Source organism: Acomys minous (genome assembly GCF_964271855.1).
Source record: "Acomys minous genome assembly, chromosome: 17".
NCBI lineage: Eukaryota > Metazoa > Chordata > Mammalia > Rodentia > Muridae > Acomys > Acomys minous.
Window position 1 is genome coordinate 9,781,748 of NC_140500.1, and position 27,056 is coordinate 9,808,803.

The window sequence follows — 27,056 nt, forward strand, 5'->3', positions numbered from 1 at the left end:
CAATTACAAACAATAGAAAGTTATGGTTTTTGGTTTTGTTTTTGTTTTGTTTTGTTTTGTTTTTATCATTCTACAAGTCAAAGCATCTTGTAGTGTGCAGTTTGTGGCGGGGTGGGAGGTCTGGTCTTTGCTTCCAAGTGGCTTCTGGAATGTCCCATATAGAAGAAATACAAACAGAAGGAGGCAGGTCAAAAGGCGTTGGTGATGGTGGGGTGATTCAGTGGTTCAGGTGCCAAAGTGCTTGCTCTACAGCCATGAGCTTGGGACTCCCAGCTTCATATAACAGCTGCGCATGTCAGCAATCATCTGTAATCTCAGTGCTGTGGAGGGGCAGAGTAGATTCCTGGAGCTCAGTGGCTAACCAGCCTCACCAGTTTTACATTCAGTGGGAGACCCAGTCTCGCAACACTTCCATGTTGTTGCATTGCATGGAAGATTTAGTTTTGATGTAAAGTTTAGAGGAGACCCAAGTTTCAAACCATAGCAACCCTAATCCAACTTAATTTTTTTTTTGAGGCTTCAGCATTTTATTCAAGTTTATTTTAAGTGGTGTCAATTACAGAAGGCTGCAAGGGAAAGCTGGGTATGTGCTGGTCCTTTGTAAATCTGTATCCAGTCCCCAGATGAAACTGTGACTTCCTGAGCATCTAACACTGGTGTCCCGATTCTGTATGCTGGGAGGCATGTACACACCTATGTAAAAGAGACTTTTTAGAAAATCTTCATACCCTGTTCCCAACCTAGCCCACCAGTTACCTGTTTTACACCAAAAGTAGTCTTCGTGATGTGGGTAGCTAATCCACCTTATTTAGTGTCCTCATGTAAGACAGAGATGTGAACACATAAAGAGACACTAACAATTGTTCACAGAGCGAAGACTGTGTCAATGAGAGGACACCTTGGCCTTGGCCTCCCACGTCCACAGTTGTGGAAAGAATAAATGTTTTTTGTTGAAACCGTGCTGTCTGTGGTAGTTTACTTTGACAGCTGTAGAAAACTAAAATAGGTATTAAGGGACGAGGAAGGACTCTATAGGAAGTAGCGTTTACCAACTGTTAAAAAGATGAGGGGCAGGATAAGAAAAGAATCACCGATCCTGGCAGTCTATAGGGGTTCGCGATGTCTGGGGACACAGCAGAAACCTTTGAATGGCTGCTCAGGATCCTTTTGTAGGTTTACTAGGTCAAAAAAGTTTTAATAACAATACCGAGGTACAGTGGAAACATTGGAAATCTTCTATGAGGTAAGTGAAAGTTTCTGGAAGCGATGTGGATATTTGAGACCATACATTATGATGGGAGTGTGTGTTGTGAGCACCTTGGTGCTTTAAAAGCTTCTCAGTTTTAGCTTATAATATTGATAGGCATATCACATGCATATTAATGACCTCTGGGTTCCCCAGTAGCTTTTAAAGACTATAAAAGGGTTCAGAGAAAAAAAAAAAAAAGAAAAGAAAGAAAAGCAAACAAAAACAAATGAAAAATCCCTAGCTTTACATTTTTGGCCCAATTCTTTGGTGAAAATATGGAGTTTTCCAGGAAAGTCCTGTAAGCTGTGAGTGTGCTCACTGGAGAGCATGCAAAAGGAAGCTTGTGGAGGAGCCAGCGGAAGTTACTATCTCCTGCAGCCACGTGCCTCGTGGTGGCTTGGGTCTCCCTGGTAACAAGCCAGCAGCTCTCAGACCTTCTCTACCTCCATGTGATATTATTCCTGACCTCTGTAGGCGCTGGGGACAATGCCTTCTACTTCAGTTCTACTTAACCAAGCTTCTTGAGTCCTTCTCCCTCAATGAACTCTAAGCCAGAACATTCTCAGAATGTTCATAGGAGAGGAATATAAAAATAGTCAAATTCAATGCAGCTTACATATAGCCAACTTTTAAAATTATGATTAACTTCTAAGTAAGGACAATAAAAATAAAAAAGCTGTGGGCCTGCATAATACATTACAACGAAAACAGAAAGACACATTATCCTTGTAAATATCTTCCTTATAACTCTACTGGCAGCTAACTTCTGAGACAGGACCAACATTTATTATTTTTTGATAGGTGGTAGATACACAGGACAAAGGAAAATTGGCTCATATCTATTTGATTATATTAACACCAAAACAAGGAATGAATACTCATAAAAATTCTGTCTTTCATTCCTGTGATGCTTAATAGCGAGTGACAGCTTGTCAAGATCTAGAATCATCTTGGAGCCTGTGGTGCTTTGAATACATTTGGCGCCATAGACTCATATGGTCGAATTCTTGGCCATAGGCAGGGACACTGTTAGGGGACATGGCCTTGTTGGAACAGATGTGGCCTGTTGGGGGAAGTGTATCACCATGGGGGGTGGGCTGTGAGGTCTCCTATGCTTAAGCTGCGAGCTGTGTGGCACACAGTTTCCTTCTGTTGCCTGTAAATCGAGATGTAGAACTCTCAGCTTATTCTTCAGCGCCATGTCTACCTACATGCTGCCACGCATCCCACCGTGACGATAGTGAACTGAACCTCTGAATCTGTAAGCCAGCCCCAACGAACTGCTTTCCTTTATAAGAGTTGCTATGGTCATGGCACCTTTCGACAGCAGTGAAACCCTAACTAAGACAGAGACAAATATTTGGGCATGTCTCTGGAGAAGTTTTAGGGCAGGGTTAATGGAGATGGAAAGACCCACTGAAAATGTAGGCAGAACAGGTATGTAGGTTGGGATCCTGGAGTGAAAAAACAGGAAAACAAGACCAGCATCGGCATTCATCTCTCTCTGCTTCCTGATTGTGGATGTGATGCGATGTGCTTAGCTATGTCAAGCTCCAGTGCCATGACTTCCCTGCCATAGTGGACTGCGTCCTTGAGCTGTGAGCCAAAGTCAACCCTCCCTTTCTCAAGAGGCCTTTCCCAGGCATTTTGTCATAGCAATGGGAAAATAACAAATACCTTTCTCATTTCTACATTCTCTTTGCCCAGAGCAAGCACGTGAGCAGGTCAAGAATCCTCATAATGCAGGCATTAGTTCCAAAGATGCTCTGATAGTAGCAGCCTCACCTTTATGGAGTTGTTATAATTGTGTAGGGAGAATTGCCACAGAATGTGAGATACTACATGAATCCACAGAGCATTTTCAAGATTCTGGCACTCCATTCCTTGCCTACATTATAGGAGAAAGAGGAAAGCTCCAGTTTCCCCATCATTTCTAGCCAATACAGTAAATCCTTTCTTTGCCTTTTATTTCAGCATCATAGAGCAAAAAGTGCCTGGGAAGCAATCTCACCTCCCAGTTCTGCGAATCTAATATTGCGCTGTTTGGTAGAAGCCATCCTTTGGGAAATAAAATTTCCAAATAAGGATAGCCCAAAGTTGTAGAGACAAAACTTTTACTTGTGGATTATTAGATGTAACTGCAAGAAAAGTTGCTAACACTCTCAGGCCAAGAATCTTAGCTATGACAGAAAGGCCATCCTGTTTTGCCATGGAATCCTAGAAGGTAATACCTGGGCTCCAAGAAGTCTAGTTTCCCAGTCTTAGGGGGATCCGTCTGCCATTTTAAGTTGGCCATTTCAGAATGATGGAGAATGAGAATAGACCAGAGCATCCCTTGATTATAAGCATAGTGCCACATTTCATTTACTTAAAATCTACCCGTTGGTAAGAAAAAATGCTTATAGAATCCCACAAAGGCAAATAAAGCCACCTCTTAGTCCAGAAGCAGCAGCTTTGACAGAAATAGTAAAGATATGGCAAACCCATCAAACGTCATGAAAAAAAATGCTGCCTCCTAGAGATGTTATTCAAAGAATGAACAGATTATTGGTTATCATCTTGGAGCTTAGTGTTGGTCTCTAATGCTTCATGAGTAGAAGAGAAGAATCAAAAGGGAGCTGGGTAGAACAACATTTCTTCTTTGTTCAGGTTCTAAATGATGACAATGATCATTATAAGACCCTTTACTCTTATTTATTCCATTGCTAGACTTTGGCTGAACCTTGGAAGTCTCTATTCTTCTGCCACTCTCATTTAATACAAGAGTCCAGTACGGCAGAGAGTGAGGTGACTGCAGAAGTGACTGTTTCCCACAATTGAATTATATTTTCTACTCAGTTGTTAAGAGCCTCCTTTGTGGTAAGCTTTTGCATAAGGCACAGACATCCTCACTGTTGGCAAGTCCTCTATTCAAATGGCTTTCTGTGCCTGCCCATTTGACCTTTAAAGGATTCTCTTTCATTATTGGCCTTTGCTACCAACCTTGAGGCTTCAGGGCTTCAGTATGTGTTATTTTTGAAACGGGCTGAAGTGTTTCCTCACTGGTACATGGGCTAAGTTCTTCCACAGCTGCGGTAGTTTAGACAACACTCAGCCATGACAAGTCACTCCATTTGAGCAACACATTGGTGTTTCATTTTTCTACTGTCCAGTGTCTATGGGGTCTGCCCATGAGCCAGAAGCTGTTTATCAGAAGGAAAGCCTTTGCAGGAGATGGCACGACATAGCTCCAAAATACTAGAATCTTATGTTGTGATTCACCTATAATATTTAGCCATGGGCTTCATTGCACAGTCCTGTGGATGTGGATCTACTGGGTCATATGGTGGAAACAGTAGAGCAGTTGGCACGATGACCTGGGCCAGGGTAGAGCCTCTTTCATGCTCTCACATTTACTCACAACAGATCAGTATAGGAATACAATTCATTCGGTGCACAGATGCCACTCTGCAAGTTACAGTCTAAGCTTGTGAAACAACCATGCATCTGAGTTGACTTTGGGAAGAATCCAAGCTGAGCTTCATGAATTGACTAACGTGTACTATTCTGTACTCTGATTGGTAGAACCTGTTAGGGCATCGTTAGTTCCATGTTTAAACAACCTATTAGACTCATTCTAAGATGGTCAGAGTGACATACTGTCTTAGTTACTTTTATATTGCTGTGATAAAATACCATGACCAAGGCAACTTATAAAAGAGGGCATTCAATTTGGCTTTCTGTTTCAGAGGGTTAGAGTTTATGATGGTCAAGTGAAGGATTAGCTGACAGCTCGCATCATGATCCACAACCAGGAGGCAGAGAGGGAACACTGGAAATTGCATAAGTTTTTTTGAACCTCAAAGTCAACTCCCAGTAAGACACCCACCTCCTTCAACAGGCCACACCTCCTAATCCTTCCCAAACAGTTGCCCCAACTGGGGACCAAGCATTGAACTATATGGGTGACTGGGGCCATTCTCACTTAAACCACATCACATACCAGGATCTCTGGTTCATGTACCTAATTAGCAGATGGATCATAATTTAGCACTAAACTCTTTGTCCCTGATGCAACATTTCTAAATCCATTTTCATTCATATTCCCCAGGCTGCCATCAGAATAAATTGGCAAAAACTGGTAATTAATTTGGGACTCATGAGACTACTGTCTTAGTCACTTGTACTTGGTGTCCCAGCCCCCAGGAACTACTGGGATTTGAGGGTGATTATATCTACTAGAAAGATGAGGGGCAGGTATTTTTTAATTATTATTTTTTATTCTTTGGAGAATTTCATACATGCATACATAAAACATGATCTTATCCAACCTCCCCATTCAACTTTTAGCTAATTCCTAAACACATCCCATCCCAACCTCATGTGCTCCCCCTCCCCCTTCTCTCTAGCTGAGACCCCCTTCTCTCTGCTCCTGTATGTAGATGGGTATGGGGCCTCTTGCTGGAGTGTGGGAAATATACCAGTGGTCACACCCTCAAAGAAGAATGACTCTCCTTCCTCCTCCAACAAACAATCAGTTGTCAATATCTCCTCAGTAAAGGGCATGGCCTGGCTGGACCTTGTGTGGGTCTTGTTCAGAAATCTCAGATGCTGTAAGCTGATACATGTAAGATTGTCCTTAAGATGTTACTTCATAGCATTTCCCTGCATCTTCCAGCTCTGATGTTCCTTCCAACTGCTCTTCCCCAGGGTTCCCTGAACCTTGGCAGGTGTGCGTGCATGTGTATGTGTGCATGTATGTTTGTGTGTGTTTGTGTGTGCATGTGTATTTGTGTGTGTGCACGTGTGTGTTTGTGTGCATGTGTGTGTGTTTGTGTGTGTGTATGTGTGTGTGTGTGTGTGTGTGTGTGTGTGTGTGTGTGTGTGTGTGAAGATGTCCCACCTAGGAATAAGCACTTGTGGTCTCCTATTCCTACTATTTGACTAGTTGTGAGCCTCTGCATTGGCTGCTGGTGGAGGTGGGTCTTCAGGGAGACTGTCTTCCCCTTTCGAGTTTTCCAGAATGCTGCTGCAGAATCTTGAGGGGATGCCAGAAGATGAAGAGCTGTTCTGTTGGAAAGGAGAGATTTGGCAGAATTTGGGTTTTCAGAAATTCAGGTAACTAGTTTCTCAAACTCCTGTCCTTTAGGAGTTTATTACATCTTTCCAATAGTGACTTGAACTTAATCCCAGATGCCTCTCAAAGCCAAATTCAGTATATGTTACCACTGCATCATCTGTGGATTCCATCATTGGATTTAGTTTTCAGAATGATTAATCCTATGTGTGTAGGAACTAAGACTTTCTTCTAAGGAATCGAGGATGTCTCTTTTGATCCTTTCCTATATCGTGACTGGGAAGTTTTAAGCTCTGAGCTGATAATTTTCTTTCTTCAAGCTTACAAAGCATCATGTCATGTTTATTTTACTCACTTCATGTACAGACAAGATGGATTCTGCAACCTGCTTACCCAGAGCCTTGATGCATCTAGGCACTCAGCTGCAGGTGTCTTCAGGCCATAATTTAAGTACTCATTACCCTTAGATGCCACAGATTGCTATTATCCTATTTACTATTGCCACGAGGGTCATTAATTATCTTTACATCTAATCAGAACAGAGAACAGATTTCAGATGTTCATCAATGTTTCGCAAGCTCCACTGGGTGTGCATATGCTCTGGCTTTTGGCTTCTGAAGTTTCTTTCAGGCTCTGAGCATGCTGATGTCCATGTGACAGCCAAGTCCAAAGAGAATGGAGAGGAAGAAGCAAGAGTGTGGAGAGAGGGAGGGAGGAAGAAAGGGAAGGAGGGAGGGAGGAAGTCAGGGAGGGAGGGAGAGAGCAAGTGAGCCTGTTGTCATGGCTGGCAGTGACTGGGAACAGGATGCTGGATAGCTGTGACATCCTTATTGTAGTTTGGCAGCTTGGAGTTTTGAGGTCTGAGAGGCAGCCTGTTTTGGGATGCAGGCAGTGGCTGTTGTGGTTGATTGCTGGAAGGTGTATGTTGCTCATCTTGCTACCATCCTCTTCCTCCATTGGACCCTTTTAAGTAGCTACACCACAGCCCACACTGGAGCCTGCATGCTTAGAAAGCGTTTGATTTTGTTTCCCTCTGTTTAGCTGAACTTGAAATACTTCTTTGCCTCTCCCTTTTCCTTTTCACCATCCTAACTCTTGCTCCTCGGCTTGCAGTGCTTACCAGGGTTACTTTAAACATGGCTCCTGATTCTTTTCTTCATTGTAATGCTTACTTCTTCCACTCACTTGAACATGATCAACCAAGCCATTGATCAGGGTGCCAGGCACTGTGGTCTTTAAATTCAAACTATGTAAAACGCAAGGCCATCACCGGGTAACTGCGCTTCGCTAAGCTCCATGGTGAAGCTCAAGTCCCCGGGCCTTCAAAATAAGACTGTATCATAAAAAGCCTTTAAAAAGCATCATTTCTATGAGGTGCTAGGGTTGGCCCTAATCCAGTTTGGTGGCTAGCTTTGTAGGGAGAGGCCATGGCTGTGCAGTGATATTGGAAGTGTGTGCTCACTAGGGTAGGCAGAAAGGGTGACTTGAGAAGGCAGCCTGTGGGTGGCCAGCCATAGCATCCTGAACGCACCTGATCCTGCCTTAACTCAGAAGCTAAGGAGGGCTGGGCTTGGCTAGAATGTGGATGAGAGAGAATGCAGCCATGAACCAGAGGCCCCCAGAGAGTCCACGAAAGTGAGTGGAATGAAATCCATGTGTGGGATCTACCCTGCTTGTTGATTTTTTTTTCTATTAATGACAGCTTATGTTAACCGTCAACTTGACAGAATCTAGAATGCTTGAAGGAAGATTGTAGAGAGGGTTGGTTGAGGTAGGAAGATCCACTCTAAATGTGGGTAGCACTGTTCCATGGGCTGGAAGTCCTGAACTATGTACAAAGAAGAAAGCTGAGCACTGACATTCATCCCTCCTTGCTTCCTGAGACCAGCAATCTCAAGATCTGGCCTCCATGCCTTTCCCACCATGATGGACTGTAGCCCTTCAAACTGTAAGCCAAGTGAAATCATTCCTTTCTTAAGTTGCGTTGGTCAGGAATTTTTTTCAGGGCTCTGAGAAAAGTAATCTACAGCCATAGCTGAGTGAGACAAAGTTTTTTTTTTTTACAGAAAAAAATCTCTCTGTGTGTATACTAGTAGAAAGAAATGAAGAGGATGCAACTGTCTGTCTGTCTATCTGTCTGTCTGTCTTTTCATCCACAAAAAGGCTGTATTGAAGTTTGTACATTTATGCTAATTGTCCTGCCTTTTTTTTGCATCTATCCCCAAGCAGACCATATTCCAAGCCCTTCTCCTCCTTCAAAATATATAATTAGCTATGACATATAATTGCAATATTTAGATAATCTAATATCACTCACCAGTGTGCTTGTCAATCAAACCAAATGACCTATATAAAGTATAGGCCTGTGGGGCCCTAAAAAAGTTAATCTTGATAAAAAGTAATCTAGGTCATTCTGCCTCATAGAATCATTTTTTTCCCTATAGGTTCTTGTGCCCATTCTGTGTCCAAAATGAAGTGGAGGGATAAATATAGCTATGTGGAAACCATGCAAGCTCAGTGTATACATGGAGAAATGCAGGGAAGAGCTGAGCACCACAAAGCTTTAACAGGCAGAGACTATACCAGGGATCCTTGCAGGAGGCACCCCTGACCACTCGTTCCTTCTTCAGAGCAGATTTCTTGTATAAAGAACACCAGTCATTAGAGCTGCTGTTTGACAATAACAACAACAACAACATTTTTTCTATTTGTACATGATATGTCAGTTTATTTATCTTTAAAATGTTCTATTCTTGTGGTCATTTATCTATGAGATCAAAAGATATTTTTAAAGCCTAGTACCAGGGCTTTAAATGGTGATAGAGGGTGCATAACACAAACCCACCATCAAGAAATTACAGTCCAGGAGCCAGGCGGATGGCTCTGTGGTTAAGAACACTGGCTGCTACTGCAGTGGACCCAGGCTCAGCTCCCAATACACGTATGGAAGTCCACAGTCATTTGTAACTTCAGTTCTGGGGAATATTATGCCCACTTCTGACCTCTATGCATGTGATGAACATAAATACATGCAAGCAAAACATTCATATAGATAAAATAAAGAAATAGGGCTGGAGAGATGGATCAGAGGTTAAGAGCACTGTCTGTTCTTGCAAAGGTCCTGAGTTCAATTCCTAGCAACCACATGGTGGCTTGCAGCAATCTATAATGAGACTCTTCTGGAGTGCAGGCACACATGCAAGCAGAATAATTAGTGTACAAATAACAAACAAACAAACAAATATTAAAGAAATCTAAGCACACACAGTTACATTCTAGGGGCTGGAGGGATGACACAGTGGTTCAGAGAATTTACTGTTCTTTCAGAAAACACAAAATTTGGTTCCCAACATCTATGTCAGAGGGCTCTCTACCACCTCTAATTCCAACTTTAGGGGATCCAATGTCCTCTGTTATCTGAAAGCACCTGCACACACAGAAATAGAAACACACACACACACACACACACACACACACACACACTTTTTTTTTTAAGTCACTCTATATGAAGACCTGGGAGAACATCCCCTTGAGAGGCTACTGTGATTTCAGCCATTCTTCTTTTGCATAAATCAACAGGGCTCACAAGCAAACTTTGTAACATAGCACAATTTTAGTAAGTGTTATAGTGGAGGTAGGTAGCTGAGAATTCTCCAGACTGTTTGGTGTGTGGCTGTTGTAGAGCTCTTCCCACGGTGGCACTCCAGCCTGTCCCCCAGTGCACGTGGGCACAAACACACAGAACAAAACACAGCAGCTGGGATGTCTTTCTTCTAAAAACTAGATAAGGGGACAAGCTATGCGTGTGTGCAGCTGGGAGACTGAGCAGGAGCACTGGGAGGGCAGGAGAGGAGGTGATGGAGGCCAAGTCAGTGATGTGGCCCTGGGAAGTCTGGTCCTTCAAGTGGGATGAGAGAATGACATAATTTCTGATCAGAGCTATTTCTGCAGACCTAGCACCTTGCCCTGAACACATCTGAGCTGGCTTTGAACCTTCATGGGAACTCCTCCCTCCCTCCCTCCTTCCTTTTTATCTCTTTACACAGTGCTATGTGCTACACTCCCAGCCAAGGGACTCATTTATTAAAGAACTATTTAATTTAAATAGCACACACACACACACACACACACACACACACTCACACACACACTCTCACACAGACACACACTCACACAATTTGTGTTTGTGCTTCGCACACAGACCTACAAGTAATTTTTCAAATGAAAGTGGTCAGGATAATCATGTTAGCTCTTTAAATCCCACCAATCACACTTCCCTTTTGTCCCTGGTTTCCCCACATCTCCAGTGCACTTGGTAGTTTTGAAGATTTTCTTGTGCTTGGCCAGACGGTTTGCATGAAAGCAGCATCACTCCCTTAGCACAGTACAGCTTCCACTTAGAGCTCCGGCATTAGCTGCGTGTTGTTTGTTTCTTGTTCTGGAGGGATTGAGTCCACCAGGGCAAGAAGAGCATGGCAAGGGTCAGAAGTAGCATGACAGCAGGAGGAGGAAGCCGGCTTAGCGTGTGTTCCTCTGCACACAGGAAGCAGACTAGGAAGTAGAGCAAGGCTGTAAGCTCTTAAAGCTGTAGTGCAGTACTTTATGGCCCGCAGCCAGGCCCCACTTTCTAAAGCGCCTGTTACCTTCCGAACAGCATCACCAGCTAGGGACATAATACATGAACCCTTGGGGGACATTTTTCATTCTTATCACCATGTGTGTGTGCGTGCGCAGCCAATGCAAATTAACTCGGTTGTTCTTATATAACTGAAAGTTTTTTGGTTAGTGTACTTCTGTGTGTGGGTTCTAGGGGTCCTCTTTGGGCAGTGAAAGTGGGCTTAGCTCAGAAGACTCCGCCCCCCTCCCATATCTGTATGTGTGGCAGGTGAGAGCAAAGGGTGCAGCTACCAACTGTGCACTAGAAGCTACTCCATTGGTTCCCTCAGAAAGGAGTGATGGTAGAGGTGCATTCTGATTAAATGTGACTTTTGGGGGGGTACATGCTCTTGTCTAGTTGATGGGGGAGGCAAAGACGGTTCAAGTCTTTCAAAGAACGCACACATGATGCTCAGTATTTACACAGATGAAGGAAAGATTGAACTGTGGTGTTTCTGTGGAGCTCGAGAGATGGCTCAGAAGTTAAGATCCCTTGCTACTCTTGGAGAGGGCTCATGTTCTGTTCCCTGCACCCCATCATGGCTTCACAAACATCTGTAACTCCTGTTTCAGGAGAGCTGACACACGCTTATGACACACATGCAGCATGCATATACACAGGCAAGCAAAAGACTCAAATAGACAACTTAAAAATTAATCTTTAAAAAAGGAATTGCTGGCCTAGAGAGCTGGCTCTAAGTTAAGAGCACTGTCTGTTCTTCCAGAGGTCCTGAGTTCAATTCCCAGAAACCACATGGTAGCTCACAACCATCCATAATGGGATCTGGTGCCCTCTTCTGGCACCATATACATAAATAAATACATCTTTAAATAAGAAAGGAAAAGAAAATGTTTTTCATGGAGCCTAAGAAAGCCATGGCTGACTCTGCAAGAAGGCTCAGGCGCTAGGGGGAAGAGCTGTGTTCAGGCGAGCTGCTTCCCAGTGATCTCAGCCTAGCCTTTCCACTGAGCAGTTTATAACCATTTGAAGTTGCATCTGTTTAATTTCCAAAGAAGTAAATCTGATTATCCACTGAAGGAGGTGGGGACTTAAAGCGTGCGATGGAAGGAGGAGCTTTTGAGATGGAGACGTGCAGCCCCCAACCCCTACCCCAGGCACATTCGTCTCCATAAGGACTTGAAAACTTGGCCGTGGGAAGGGAAAAGAGAGCAGGGGGCCTGGACTGAAAGACAGGTTTCACCTGCCTGGGAAGCCAGCAGTAGGGAGAGGATTCTGTGCAGAGAAGCGCCCATGAGATAGGGAGAGATCATGACAGGAGATCAATTCACTAGCGGCCAGTTAGAATGTACAAGTTGCCTGCTGGCGACCTAAGGGTCTCTTTTAATTGGCTAAAGTTGGTATACAATGACTGCCTTTGTAGGACTTTAGAAGTACCATGTACCCTGGCTGAGCTGGGTCACATGGCAGTCCTGGTCCAGGGCTAGTAGGAAGTTGTTTTGTGTTTTTACTAATTATTTCACTCTTTGGCTCTATTTTCCTGTTGGGTGTTTAAGACCTTGTAGGTGGCCAAATAAACTCATTTTTTGTCATTAGCAGTGGAGATTGCTCAGGGTGGAACTCTACAGTATCAAGTTGTACATAATTTTGACTGGCTGCCCCACCCTGCTGTTCTGACATCCCAGCCTGTGGCCAGAATGCAGCTATGGCTCTGTTTGGGGGATGCTTTGTGGTCCAGGCTTGCACTGGGGACCTGTCCCTTTTTAGTCTTTCAGTCATGCCCTTATCTGCATATCTAATGTTTGAGAGTCTATACATTCTATGTACAAACTACATTTATTTTTGAAATATACATCAAATACAAATAACATCCTAAAAAGTTAATTTGTGTGCAAAAACAAAAAATTTCTCCTGGATCAATTTGGGTAACACTATCACAAGTTATTATTAAACTGTGTGTTTTGTTTATAAATTTAAGAAATGTGTTTTTCTAAACTGTCACATTTCCCTCAAGGAGTGTGGGAAAGCATTTGTTAAAAAGGCAATGTACCCTATGAGCATATACAGGGGGAGGTAATCCCCCTCAGGAACAGTCATAGGGGAGGGGAATAAGGGGAAAATGGGAGGCAGGGAAGAATGGGAGGATACAAGGGATGGGATAACCATTGAGATGTAACAAGAATAAATTAATAAAGGAGAAAAAAATGAAAAAAAAAAAAAAAAAAGACAATGTAGCCCTAGTCTAGGGGCTCCGGCTCAGTAGCAGAACTCTCACTGAGCCTGAGGTGCTGAGCACCATCCTGGGGTCCTGGAGGAAGGAAACCAAAGGAGGAATGGGATAAGGTCAGGCAAGGCTGCCCTGCCTCTGACGGCAAGCTTTGGGTTGCCAGCAGCAGAGGTCCATCCTGGAGACGGAGCCTGGCATTCATCAAATAGTGACCGGGAATCCGTGATTCTTGTGACCACCTGGGCTTCCGCCTATGGCAAAGGATCTGCCACATCTGCCACAACAGAGCTTGTCAACAAGGCCACCCTTGCTTTGCCATTTCCTGACTTTGAAAAGCTTCTTCTTTTTTTTTTTTTTATTAACTTCAAGCCGAACGCATTCCTATCTCTAGGTACTGGGGCTGCCAAAAGCCAGCTTCTTTTATTTTCTTCTGTTTTTATGAAGTTCTGGCATATTTTTGGCTCTCTTGCTTCAGGCCTGTTAGGCAGAAGTCATGCATAAATGCACAGCGTGTTTGCTTTTTCCTGAATGCCAATGCCAGTTATAAAACTCTCCCTCAGCTCTGGCTGGAGACTGAATGATACAAGGCATCTCAGAAACAGCCCGTAGCCAATCTGTGGACTCTAATTTCTGTTAGTTTTCATGTTTGGGGACAGGGTTTGCATAGCCCTGTCTGGACTATGACATACTAAGCGGTGCAGGATGGCTTCGGACTCTCAGCATCATTTTGTTGCATGATTCCGTTTGCTGGAATGGCAGGCACATTTCATGACCCAGCAAGGCATTAAAGCGTTTCTTCACGCCCTCTGACGAGAGTTCACTTTGGTTGGCTTTCCCTGCTCCGGCTCAGCCTCCCAAAAAACCTACAGAGAAGCCCCAAGCAGTTAGGTTAGTTTTTCTCCTCTTAAAGCTTTTAGGAGCAAAAATAGTCTGTTTCTTTCCTACGTGGACCTAGATTAATAGCTGAGTTCTCTTTTCTTCCCCATGTGCAAAGTTCAATATGGTCTGAACGAGCCCAGCTTGTGGTGACCGAGAATGGTCACATTATGGAAAATAAACCAGAAAGGAAGTTTGTTTAAGCCATGGACAGGAATCAGCAGGCAGTTCATTTGGGGAGCATAATTGGCCACCGTTCCCTCCCGATATGTGCTAAGTAAGCTTTCCCGTTGGACAGCAGAATTTCCCAGACGATTTTATAGAAATATTCCTACCCTGTTTCCTCGGCTGCAATGCACATTTCAAGTTAGCGGCTTTTAAAGCCACAGAGCTTGTGTGGCAAGATTAAGAACCGTGACACTTTCTGCGATGCAGACAACGGCAGGCTTTCCCTTCCACAGGCTTTATTTTAAGGGCAGAACAGGATACATAACCTTGCAGTTAGTTTTTAAAATAGTAATCCCCAAACGGTGCAGCTCAGCTAAAAAGAGTTTGCATCTAGTGTTCTCTGTGAGGCTCTGTGAGTGGAAACCATAGAGTCTGTATACTTTTCTTATATGATGCTTGGGCTGAACCCAGGGGCACGAGCATATTAGGGGGGAGATCTGCATTTAAACTGCACCCTCCTCACTGTTTCTTCTTGTGATGATGCTCTGGGTTGTCACCTTCTCTGGCTCTGGAATCAACTCAAAGGCAAGCCTCTGTGCATGTGTGTGAGAGATTTTCTCCTTCAGGTTATTTGAAGTAGGAAGGCCTGAAGGAGAGATAAACATGTTTTTTGTTTAGATCATAAGTGGGGGATGAGAAAAGACTTGTGAGAGAGCAGGTGATATTTATCCCCTTAGAAGTCGAACCACCATGTGGGGGATATTGATTGTTAACCAGGTGAAAAAACAACCTTGAACAAATTCTGAGAGGAGGTATAAAAATGAGCCAAAAACAAGAGGCGGGGCCTTTGGCGACTTGGGGTAGTTTTGGCTGTTCATCACTCCACTTCGAGATGCTCCTAGAGAGACCCGCTTGTGGGAAGGCTTCGGGCCCCCGGGCTCTGGCTAAGGTTCCAGGTCTGGTTGCTCCAGGTTCCAGCAGAAGAAATCCTGCTGACTATGCCAGGAAAACTGTTCTTCAGTACTGATATCCTTATCGTTTCATTATTTTATTCTTTAACCTCCTTTTCCTAGTCCGGTTATAAGTGAGGTACTCTCGGTTAATAAGTTTTTAATAAGATATATTTGTTAAGAAAGTTGAGCCTACAAAGGTCCTTACTAAATATGGATGGCACCTGTTGGTGGTTGCCCAGAAAAAAAACAAAAATCAGGTGGAAGAAGGAAGCTTTGCTTTTGCCTCCTTGTTTTCACTCTCGCTGGCATGCTCATCGGCTCTTCTGCTGCATTAGCAGCATCCCTTGGCTGGTATCAGAATCCAGCATCTTCTGTCTTTCAACATGGGTTAAAGATGGGCCACTCTTTAGGATACTACTAGCAGTTAGTGTGATACTGGTACTGTCATGGACTGAGCTAGCAGAATCTCTGCAGTGGGGGGGGGGGCTGCCATTGGTGGCTATAACTCAAACTGTATCATATAAGCCAGTCTTATACATTCCTTTGTAACATGTATTCTTCCTCTCAGCCTGCCCTCTAGAGAACTCTGACTAATATGTCTTCTTTTTTATTTTAAACTTTTATTGACTGTTTGTGATTTTTCACATCATGTACCTCAGTCCCATTCATCTCCCCATCCCCTCATATCTCCCCTCTGCCTTTCCAACCTCTGAAACCCCTCCCCCATAAAACAAAACAACAAACAAACAAACAAACACCTTGGCATGGAAGCTGTAGTGTGTCACACAGTACAGCCTTTTGTCCGCACATCTTTACTTGCAAATGTTCATTGCACTGAGCCATTGGTCTGGTTTGAGGCTTCTGGCTCCTGCTACACTATCAATACTGGATCCTCACTGGAACTCCTTTTGAATATCCTGCTGTCCTGTGTCATGGAGATTCTTAAGCTTTGGATTTGCAGGACTGGCCTCTTCATGTGCTCTAGCAGATCATAGATGGGGTAGGTGTTGGGGTGGGCCAGCTCAAAGCCCTGGATCAGGGACTGGAAGTAGCTGAGTTAGTTAGCCTGCCAGCTCTTCTGTGCCTGAGCCACTGGGGCAATCTCTCCAGCACTGCTCCAGTTAGCTCACCCAGTGTTGCAGCCAGCAAGGGGCAGGGCCAGCTCTCCTGCTCCTGTGTCCTCAGGGCTGGCTCACCTGTACCTGTGCTGCCCAGGAAAGGTACAGGGCCTGTTTTCCTGAGTACTACAGCTGGTGAAGGGCAGGGCCAACTTTCCTGCTCTTATGACCTTAGGGCCAGCCTACCTTCCTGCAATAGGCTTAGAGGGGCGAGGGGGAGGCATTTCTCCATACCCATGCCACCCCACAGCTGATGAGGGGCAGGGACAGCTATCTTGGGCTCATGCTCACCCCTCTCCCCCAACCAAAGTCAGGTCTATTGTGGTGCTCAGGCAAGATGCAGCTCCCTCTCTCCTGAAAGAGGCCTTCTTAAACTCATTTTCTAGTCTGATCCCCTGGGACTAACTACACTTTCCAAGAAAGAATGTAAGGGCTGGAAGGAGGGGGTCTCGTGCTGTCCAACATGCTGAGGCTGTTGTGCTTTAAATCTCAGTAGCTGTGGTTACTCAAACAAGGCCTGCACAAGAGAGATCCAGACAGTCCTCCAAAAGACAGGGAAGGTTTTCACAAGGCCCTACCGTGAGAATCTGTAGGCAGTTAATGGTGGCTCAGAGAGGGAGAGACATTTTCTTCACTATTGTAGGATATGTTCCTGTAAGCAACACACACACACACACACACACACACACACACACACACACACACACAGATAAAGATAGGGGAAAGCCTCATGAAAGTAAAATGTGGGGTGCTGGCAGAGATAGCTCAGTAGGTAAGGGCTAAGAGTGCTTCCTGTGAAATAAGAGAACCTGAGGCCGACTCCCCAGCTCCCACATAAACACTGAACATGGCCATATGCACCTGTAATCCTGGTGTTGCGTGGTAGGAGACAGGTGGATTGGGGGACTTGATTTCTAGTCATCTTAGACAAACCTGTGAGCTTCAGGTTCAGTGAGAAACTCTGTCTCAAAAATAAAAACAACCCCGCCCAAAGCAGCAACCACAACAAGTCCAAACTGGAGATCAATAAAGCCAGACACGTAATGTTTTCCTTTGGCCTCTGCATAAGTTTATGCACCTGTACACAGGTATGAGAACACTACACATTCATATGTGACAACATCACACATACACATACACAGAAAGAAGGGCCAGAGGGAGAGAGCTCAGAAAGTGGGAGGAGTTAGGGGACTGGGAATGAGACAAGAGGGGAAAACAGAATGAAGTGCTCAAAATATACCGTGTAGATATTTGACAATGCCGTAGAAAACTCATTCTTATGAATAAAAATGTAGGAGAGTAAAAATAGCCAAATAAGTAGAAATGTAGAAAGTTAAACTTTTAATTCTGCATACAACAGAAGCCCAGCTAATATGGGAAAGGACACCCTCTACACGTTTGTTAAATGAAACCGATTCCCTCGTGGTCTAAGCAGGATTCCAGTACACTGAGTGACAACAGTGTTGGTTCTGGAGCCTCTGAGTCTGTTCCCTTCTCAGGTCCCCAAGATTTTCCCAATCGTCCTACCCAGTCTTCCTCTAGCAAGGGAGGTGGAGTTGGAGCTGCCAAGTAATTTGCTCAAAGTATCATCACTTGCCTCCACAATCAGTGCTCCTTCGACATCTAACCTTTAGGAGAAGTAGCTGCCAATTTCAGCTCAGCAGCTCTCTTGGTGTGCTACTAACAGCTAGTTCCTTTGGGATAGAGAGAAAGTCTGTCATAGGAGGTTCCTTCGTTACACAGGTGCCTTGTGGTGTACATTGCTAGGTTATCTCTCTCACACACAAATATTTTTAAATTTACTCATTGGATATCTTACGTCTGCACATAATGTTTTGACCATGTTCACTCTCCACTTCAATCTCTCTTAGTGTTCCCTCTCATTTCCTCTAGCACCTTTCTTCTTCCCAACATGCCCGCTTCCTACTTTCATGTCTCTCACTGGGTTCCATTAGAGTTTTGGCGTGTGCATGAATGTGGGGTTATTTACGAGATGGACACTCTACCAGTGACTCTACTGTTGAAGGAAAATGGCTCGCCCTCCTCAGAAGCCATGGACTGCATGCGAATAGCTCCTGAGCTCGGGATAGGATCTCATGTATCTCCTCCCCCATCCATGCAGGCACGCTGATGGGCTGGTTCTTTTGCAGGCTTGCCTTGATAGCCGAGGTTGCTGTGAGTTCCTGAATAAATGGCCATGTGAGCATCTTGGGTGCAGAAGACAGCACTCTGCAGCACTCCTTCCCATCCTTGGCTCTTCCATTTCTCCTGCTCCCTCTTCCTTGATATTTCTTGAGCCTTAGATGGGTGGTAACAAGTAGGGTGGTGATCTAGATGTCCCCTTTAGGGCTCAGCACTCAGAACTTATATTTACGATGGTTCTCACCGTGGTCTGGGTATAAAATTTAAATCATAATGGATTTTTTGTATAACAGTAAAGCATGGCTATATTAACCTACTCATAAATGCATGATTTATTGTCACATTTTATATCCTCATTCTGGTTATAGATGATCCAGAAGAGGGACCTCACTTTTGAAGAAAAAAAATTTGTGGTAAATAACAGAGAGTTGGATAGCACTGATTATTAACCTTATCCTTATTTTATGTTTGGGAAAGTAATGTCAAATTAACACAGGAGCAGTGAGGGTTTGGGCATGATCTGGACACTGATGGGTTAGCTAGATGAAGGCTGAGAGAAAGAGATCAGAGGTAGATTTTTTTTTCTTGGTTGGTGGATGAGGGTGAACAGGAAATTGAGTAGATAACGGCTGAGGACAAAGGTAAGGGCAGCTGTTAGAGACTAAACTGTGATGCTAAAGGCAGGATTCCCTGTCATTGTAGTTATTTTTCTAGTTGGTTTAGACCTCCTTATCCTCTTCCTGACCTTCCACTCTGGGCCCCCTTTGCCATTTTATCAAGTCACATCACAAATATTTGTTTGGTGTGTGTGAAAGAGCACACAGAACACGATGTGAATCTATATGTTGCTTAGGTGTGTTTACCATAAGCACAGACCTCACCTGGGATTGCAACATCACGTAGAACTATGAGTTGGTGGAAGAGGGTTTCTATCCTTGTGCTCTCCCACTTTCAAAGACAGACCAGATTTTTAAGAGACGTGTGTGTGTGTGTGTGTGTGTGTGTGTGTGTGTGTGTGTGTGTGTCTTGTACACATATGTACACATGTGTGGGGCTGCCCTTGCCTGTGCAGGTGTGCGTGGAGGCCAGAGGTTTACGTTAGGAAGTCCTTCCTTCAAATTATTTTTCCACCTTTTGTTTTGAGGCAGGGTCTCTCTCTGACCCTAAAGCTCACTGTTCGAACTGGCAGGCCAGTGAGCCCCATGAATCCTCCTGCCTCAACATCCCAGCAGCATTGAAATTATAGGCAGATGCTAGAGCATCTGATTTTTTTTACCTGGGTGTTGGGGATCTGAACTCAAGTTCTCATGATTCTGCAGTTGAGCCCCTGGGACATTCTTATTGCTATGCTCAAAAACGCTGATCCTTAGCTCCCAGTCTTGGCTCACTTGTCTTTTGGTAGGTTAAATCCCAAATCTATTCATCTTTTCATGTAGCTGAGGGCGACCTTGAGCTCCAGATTCTCCTGCTTCCACATCCTGAGTGCTATGCTGGAAGGCATGCAACACTATGCCGGGCTCTGCAATGCTGGGCATTGAACGCAGGGTTTTGTGTATATTAGGTGAGCTCTATCCAAGGGAAACACACCCAGGTTCCTATACCTTTAATTTATACCTATTTATGCTTATAAAATATACTTATGTTATATATATATATATATATATATATTCAAGCACATGCTATGTCATACTTATGGGTGCAGAACAGGCTGTTACCTAGTTTAGCAAGGATCGAGTTTTATTGTGATGTAAATTGGAAGTCTTAGCATTATAAATTATAATTATAAGTTAGTTACTAATGAAAGAAGGGTTTCTCTGAACTTGCCTTAGGGGTTTACCTCTGGAAACAGGGTTCTGCGGTGCAGTTAGCAAAGGCTGTGTCCTTCAGTGTAGTCCTTAGGACGCACTGATGGTGATAAGAAACTAACAAGGTTTCTCAATTTGTAGGCAGATCTGCATCTGTTTCCACTAGCAACTCAGGATGCATGCCAACGTAGCTCTGCAGACACTCCTGCGGTAAGCACCAAGAAGACTGAGGACGTAACAGAGCAGCCCTGTTAGCCACTGTCTAGCTCTCATGTCTACTGCAAAGGAAGAGCTTTGTCTCCCATGCATTTTCTTAAACGAACAGCCTGATCAATTTGTGTACTGTATAATTTACTCTTTTAAGCCACCTTCGCCATAACCATCTGTGTTATTTATCTTGAGTACTTATAGGATTATTTTCTCTTTTATGAACTATGTAATATCAGAGTTTGTTTAGTGAAGGTCTGTTGGTGGCAAGCTCCCTCAAAATTTGGTCAACTGGAAATATCTTAAATTTAACAAATAAAGAAAATTCGGAAGCATCCTGAATTTATGCTCCAGTGTCTTTCTGCAATTCAAACTTAAAATCCTAGTTTGAAAAGCAGAGGTGTCCGAAATTAGGACGTGCAGACCAATGACTCAGCACACCCAAAGTTTGGCTTGTAGAAACATGAAATATTTTAACGATTTTAACTATGGACCAAAAGCTTATCAAGGAAAGCAAGAAGTGCAACCAGAAACAGCCACAAAGAATTAGGAGGGAGAAGGGTAGAGCAATGGCTCAACACTGAAGAGCACAGGCTGATTTTTCTAGAGGACCTGGGTTTGGTTCCCAGCATCCACATGGTACCTCACAACCATTTCTATTTTCAGTCACAGGGCATCTGGGTCTGTCTGACCTCTGAGGGCACCAGGCTCACACATGGAACTCAGGCAAAATAAAAAATAACCACACACATTAAAAAAAAAACCAATTAAGGAAAACTTAGCAAGACAAATGCCGCATATAGACTGTTTTATGTGGATGCTAGCCTTTACTGTCTATATATGTGTACTTCCATGGGTGACTGTGGATATAGCACGGGCAGGTTATAGTCAACACAGTCCCTTACAGCCACGCCCAGAGGCCCATCTCTCAAGTGAGTCTAGATTCTGCCAAGTTGACAGCAAATACTTATCATCACTGCCTCCAGCCAATCCTGCCTGGGAGGAGGCTCCTTCGTATCCTTCTAATTCACACCTATAGGAATGACACACAAGAGCAGGTGCCACGGACTTCTGATCAAGTTCTAACGACAGCAAACCAAAACCTCTTCCTATCCCAGACCAATGGACAAATTTAACCATATTTGTCATTACTATGACAAAATACCCGACAGGAATTACCTAAGGGAGTGAGGACCTGATTAGGCTTAAGGTTTTAGAGGAGTCTGTCAATCATGGTGAGTGTGAGGTGGGTGTGGTGGAGCAGAGAATTCATACTGTGGCAACCGGGAAGCAGAGGCCAGAAAGGACCCATAGGTGACCCCTCCTACCCTTACTCATATACGTTTTTCTGCTAAGTCCTAATTCTGAAGTTTGTATCAGTTCTCTGAATGGTGCCGCCATCTGGGGAGCAGGCTTACAACATGTGAGCCTAGGGGACAGTTCATCTCGAACCACATCCGTACGATAATACAAGTAACTACATGTGCCTTTTGGAGAGAGCTTCATAAGCAGCAACATGCCTTTACGATTCTCAGTAGAAACAGGGCAGATTTGCAGGCATTATCTTTATTTACCTTGGTATTGAAATCCAAAAAAGTAAATTCTACATTCTTGTAAAAATCAAAGGACACAGAAAATATAACCAAAGTTCTATGTAATTACAAAACTGAGACTTATTCAGATTTTGTTTGTTTGTTTGTTTCACCTCTAGGATAAAAGATTCTGTATTTTGTAATAACAGGCTTGTAAGCTCATGCTTAACATGGAATAAACTGTGGTAACCTTTTTCTATTTCTCTAAGCCTGAGTGTTGCAGGCTTGATCTTCTTTGGGCTTTTATTAAATGTCATCTGTTACAGCCTTGGTGCACCGCTGCTGTGGTGGAACACGTGCAAAGCACGTTCAGCGCCCTGCGTTTGATCCTGGCATCACAAAACCAAACATATGCAAATAAATCCAAATGACAACAAACCCCAAGACAAAGCTATGTCAGGAGGTAAGCAGAACTTGAGAGAGAAAACCTCTCTCCGTACAGTTACTCACACGCCCAGGGCATTTTATAACAGTGTGACAGTAGGTTTTGCTGTCCTTTAGCGCCCCATTTGAAGATGATGATAATGAAGACCATGGCATCACTTAAGAAAGAGCCAATCCCAGAGGGAGGAGGATCGTTGTGAGTTCGAGGCTGGCCTGGTCTACAGAGTGAGTCCAGAACAGACAAGGCTACATAGAGAAACCCTATCTCAAAAAACAAAAACAAAAACAAAAACAAAAACAAAACAACAAAAAAAAAAAAAAAGAAAAAAAGAAAAGAAAAGAGAAAGAAAGAAAGAAAGAAAGATCCCTCCACCTCCAGGGATCTGGCTGTGGGAACAGAGTGCTTGCTGTGTGAGTTATCCTTCACTACTGACTGCAAATATACTATCCAAACCAACAATTTCTTCATAACTCAAGTATTTTTAATAAATGTTGATGAACCCACAGAACTATTGGAGTTCCTACCCTTCCACTCCTCATGGAATGTAAAACTACCAGACGCTCCGGTTCCCCAGCCGCTGTGCTCCCCGAAGTACGCTGCAGGAGGGAATTACATTGAGTTTCTTGTAAGACCAGAAATTTCAAGACTCCAGGTGGAGACCTTTTGAATCCTACACCCCACTTTTGGAGCCCTAGCTTCTGAAGCGCTCTGCCATTTCCTTGCCTTCTGTTTCATTCACTTTGACAGCACAGACCAGGATGATGGAGATGTTCTGGAAAATGTCTCCAAGTCACAACTAGTTGAGCTATGTCAGAAGTAGCTGGACGAAGACATCACGCATGTCTGAAACTGTGAAGCCCCGGGAAGGCTTCTGGCTTGGACTAGCAGGGTAGGTAGGCCATGATGCCTGGCTTTCTGTAGAGTTACTGCGGTCACGGCAAGAAGTGCCGTGGTACGGTGGGATGCTGCTCTCCACTGAAAACAGGGTGTGGAAGAGGAATCTGGCGCAATTTTGGTGCTGGGTTAAGGTCAAGCTTTAATTTTTCTGTCAAAGCACCCAGCAGCCTCCGGAATTTGTTAAGAGACTTTACTCCTCCAAGTTAGAGTTGCAAATGGAACCAGAAGTGTTTGCAAAGTGAAATAAGAAGCGAGTGTAGGTTGGTTTAAAAAAAAAATACAGGAACACTGAGTGAGTAGCGCGTTTGCAGTCAAGCAGATAAATGACTAATGGAATTGTTCCCACAGTGACCTGGAGCTGGAAGGCCTCCAGAGAGGCTTGTGTGCATTATGGTTTCTTTATGTGGCTTCTCTCTGCAACCTACCTTGTCTCAGTTGGATATAATGTAACAAAGTAAACTATCTTTTGGAAAAGAGTCAGATGTGACTTTCTGATTTGCCCTCAGATTACCTTTCAATTTGTCTTGAAAGACTGAAGACCCTTTTCAATACACTCAGGCAAATGAATCGCTTATATGATTCTAGACTGATAATAAAGTCTCGTTGACTCACTTTTCCTTCGGATTGACCCTGGGTCCCTCCAGGCTCTCCCTGCAAGGAGCTCCTCTTCCCTCAAAGGTGTACAGAACATTACACAGCCTGTGTCACTGTCAGCCAAGTGTTTGCAGGAAACTGCCTGAGCAGGAAGTCCGAGGTACTGACATCTATAGACTGTGCTTGATGGTGAACAAAGAAACACATTCATTTATGAAAAGAACACAAAAGGATGCGGTGTTTCTGTGGAAGCTTCATTTGCAATTATGAGCCATTAAAGGGTTTAATAATTGTTACCATTACTAGTAATAATGCTATCTGAGTGACCACTCACTACAGCCCAGTCATTTAGAAAAGTCAAGGCAACCTCTTATCTAATTAGTGCTTTGAGCTTTTTATCCATAACACACAAATTGATGTGGATTGATCACCTTCTTGGATTTCAGAGCATATTAAGTGGAAACTGAAACATCAGAAAATTTGAGGATTAAACTTGTGAAGTTTCTTTTGAATAACAAAAGTTTTTTTTTGTTATTAGTGTTAGAACTCCTTCACCCAAAAAATTCTGAGAATCTGAGGTTTTAATAATAATAGTAACAATAGCAGTTCCTACATAACTAATGCTTCATTTTTTTTAAAATCAGGAATGAAAAGGTAATTTGTAGTTAATTTCTGATCTTGTCTCAATAACTACTAGCCCTTCTTTAAAAATTACTAGCACCCCCTTTTTAATAAGGGAAATTGAGGCTTAGTGAATTAATGTTCACAAAGACAGCTGGTAATGGGAAAATATGGTACCTTGGTCCAGGACTAATGGCAAAACATAACCCATACTGCTGGTGTGTGTGTGTGTGTGTGTGTGTGTGTGTGTGTGTGTGTCTGTGTGTGTTGCCAATACTGTGTGAAAAAACCAAGAGCAGTGTGAAGCCTAGAACGCCCTGAAGAGTTGGGGAACAGCTTACAAATCCTAGCAACAACCCCCTTCCTTCCTTTTCTCTGTGGTTGAGTAATTGGGAGGGATGTTCATCCAGACCCCGACCTGTCCCTCTCCTGGTTTTGCTTGGTTTTTTTGTTTTTAACACAAACCATGTGTGGATAATCTCTGTATGTCACACCCTGGTATCTTGAAGCTTCTCAGCGCATGGCTTTGCCATAGGCAAAGAACTTCAGGCAAAGTCAGCTGCTGGTAGTTTTCCACTCTTGACTTCTGGTTTGGGGGGTGCTGTAGCTAGACTAGCAGGGCTTGGGGTGTAGGGATGACTTAGCAGAGTTGAGGGGGAGCAGTGAGGCTAGTCAACAGTAGCAGTGTCTTCTGTTTATCCATACTTGGACCTACACTGGCTTCAGGCACTTTCTGAAAATGAACCATCAAATTTTATACATTTACAGTGTATACTGTTTAACTTATGATGAAGCATAGGAAGAGGCTGTTAATACTGGGTCCTTTGCATGACTGGAAGACTAACACTGAAGAAACCTGAGTTCCTTTTGGGTCCTACTTTGGTGCCTGAGATGGTGACATCCAGTTGATAATTTTCCCCAGGGACTAGTGAGATGATTCTGTGTTACAGTAATGACACTTACCACAGAGTCTGATAATCCAAGTTTGAACCTACGTGGTGGATATGCAGAACCATATCCTACAAGTTGTCCTCTGACCTTCACTTGTGATGTGGCATACATGCACCCTTCAGGGCACACATAAGTAAGTGAATATTAAAAATAAACTTTCTCTAGAAGCTGAGTGAGAGGTGGATAATAACCATTAGCCCAGCATCCTAAAGGCAGAGGGAGGAGGGTTGTGAGTTCTGAGCCCAGTAGAGGTGTCACTAGATCCTGGCACTAAGTGAAAAGATTCTCCAGCCTCCTAGGACACTGTGATCTGAAGGCATGTTGACTCAGCAGTTAGGAGTAATTGATGCTCTTTCAGAGCACCCAAGTGTGGTTCCCAGCACCCATGTGGGACAGTTCACAACTGCCTGTAACTCCAGCAGCAGGGAACCTGATGCTCTCTCCTGGCCTCCATAGACACTCATATCCCCACCCCCACCCCATACACCCCCATTCCCCACACCCCTAAATTCTCCACACACACCTACCCACTCCCATTCCTCCCAGACCCACCCCTCACCCTACCCACAGAGATAGAAATAAATCTTAAAAAAAAAAAAAAGAAACTCACTGCTTTAGTCCATAAACACAATGATTTCCCCACATTGTAGTAGGGGTGGAAGGCTGAAGAAGAAGCTGTCATCCTTGGGATGGATCAGTTCTTTGGGTGTCCTTGAGCTAATAGAGGTGAGGCTGGCAATAATTGCCTGCTTTATTTATGGTCATAAGCTTAACTTGGGTTGAAATTATGCACCTGGATCATTCAAGTCAACACACACACACACACACACACACACACACACACACACACACACACACACACACACATCCTGGGTAAGAGCCAGCACTCTTTTGAGTTAACTACCTTGAATATCTACAGCACATAATTTGCCTGGTTAATGTGGCCATCACTGGGTATTCCAGGGTAATTTTTAACAGATGTATTATGACATTGGTCTGAAGAGCACAAGCCTATTTTACTTCCTCCTAGAAAAAGATCTGGCCAGACCCAAAATCCAGAGACAATGTCACAGTTTTAGTGAAAACATCAAGTGGGACTCATTAATTTTCTCTTTTCTTTTTTCCTCCTCCACAGACTAAATTTGAGAGTTTTCTTCGGAAACCATATTGTGATTGGCGCTCAGCACATGAGCCGCACAAACCTCGTGAGCCGCAATGCGCTCGACTGTATCAAGCATTGCTTTGTCAGAGGGACTGGCAGCAGCGTGATTCTGGTGGGAGCATTATTGGGTACCGCCCACGCTCTCCCACCTGCTTCCGCGTGGCTCAGCCATTCAGCCACCAGGCTGGTGGGCCTCGGCAAGCCACCTGCGATCACTCTGGGGAGAAAGAAGCGCTGTGTGTTCCTGCTACGCATCCAGCAGGCAACTGCTCATTACTGTGGCTGTCATTATCATTAATTCTGAATGCACTGGGAGGGAGGAGGGGATGAGAAGGAGGACCGTTAAAGAGTGACGATGACTGTCTGTTGAGATTGGGGCAACGCCAGGCGGAGACCAGCATTTTAAAAAGAAGAGTAGAGAGGAAAAGAGCAAGTGAG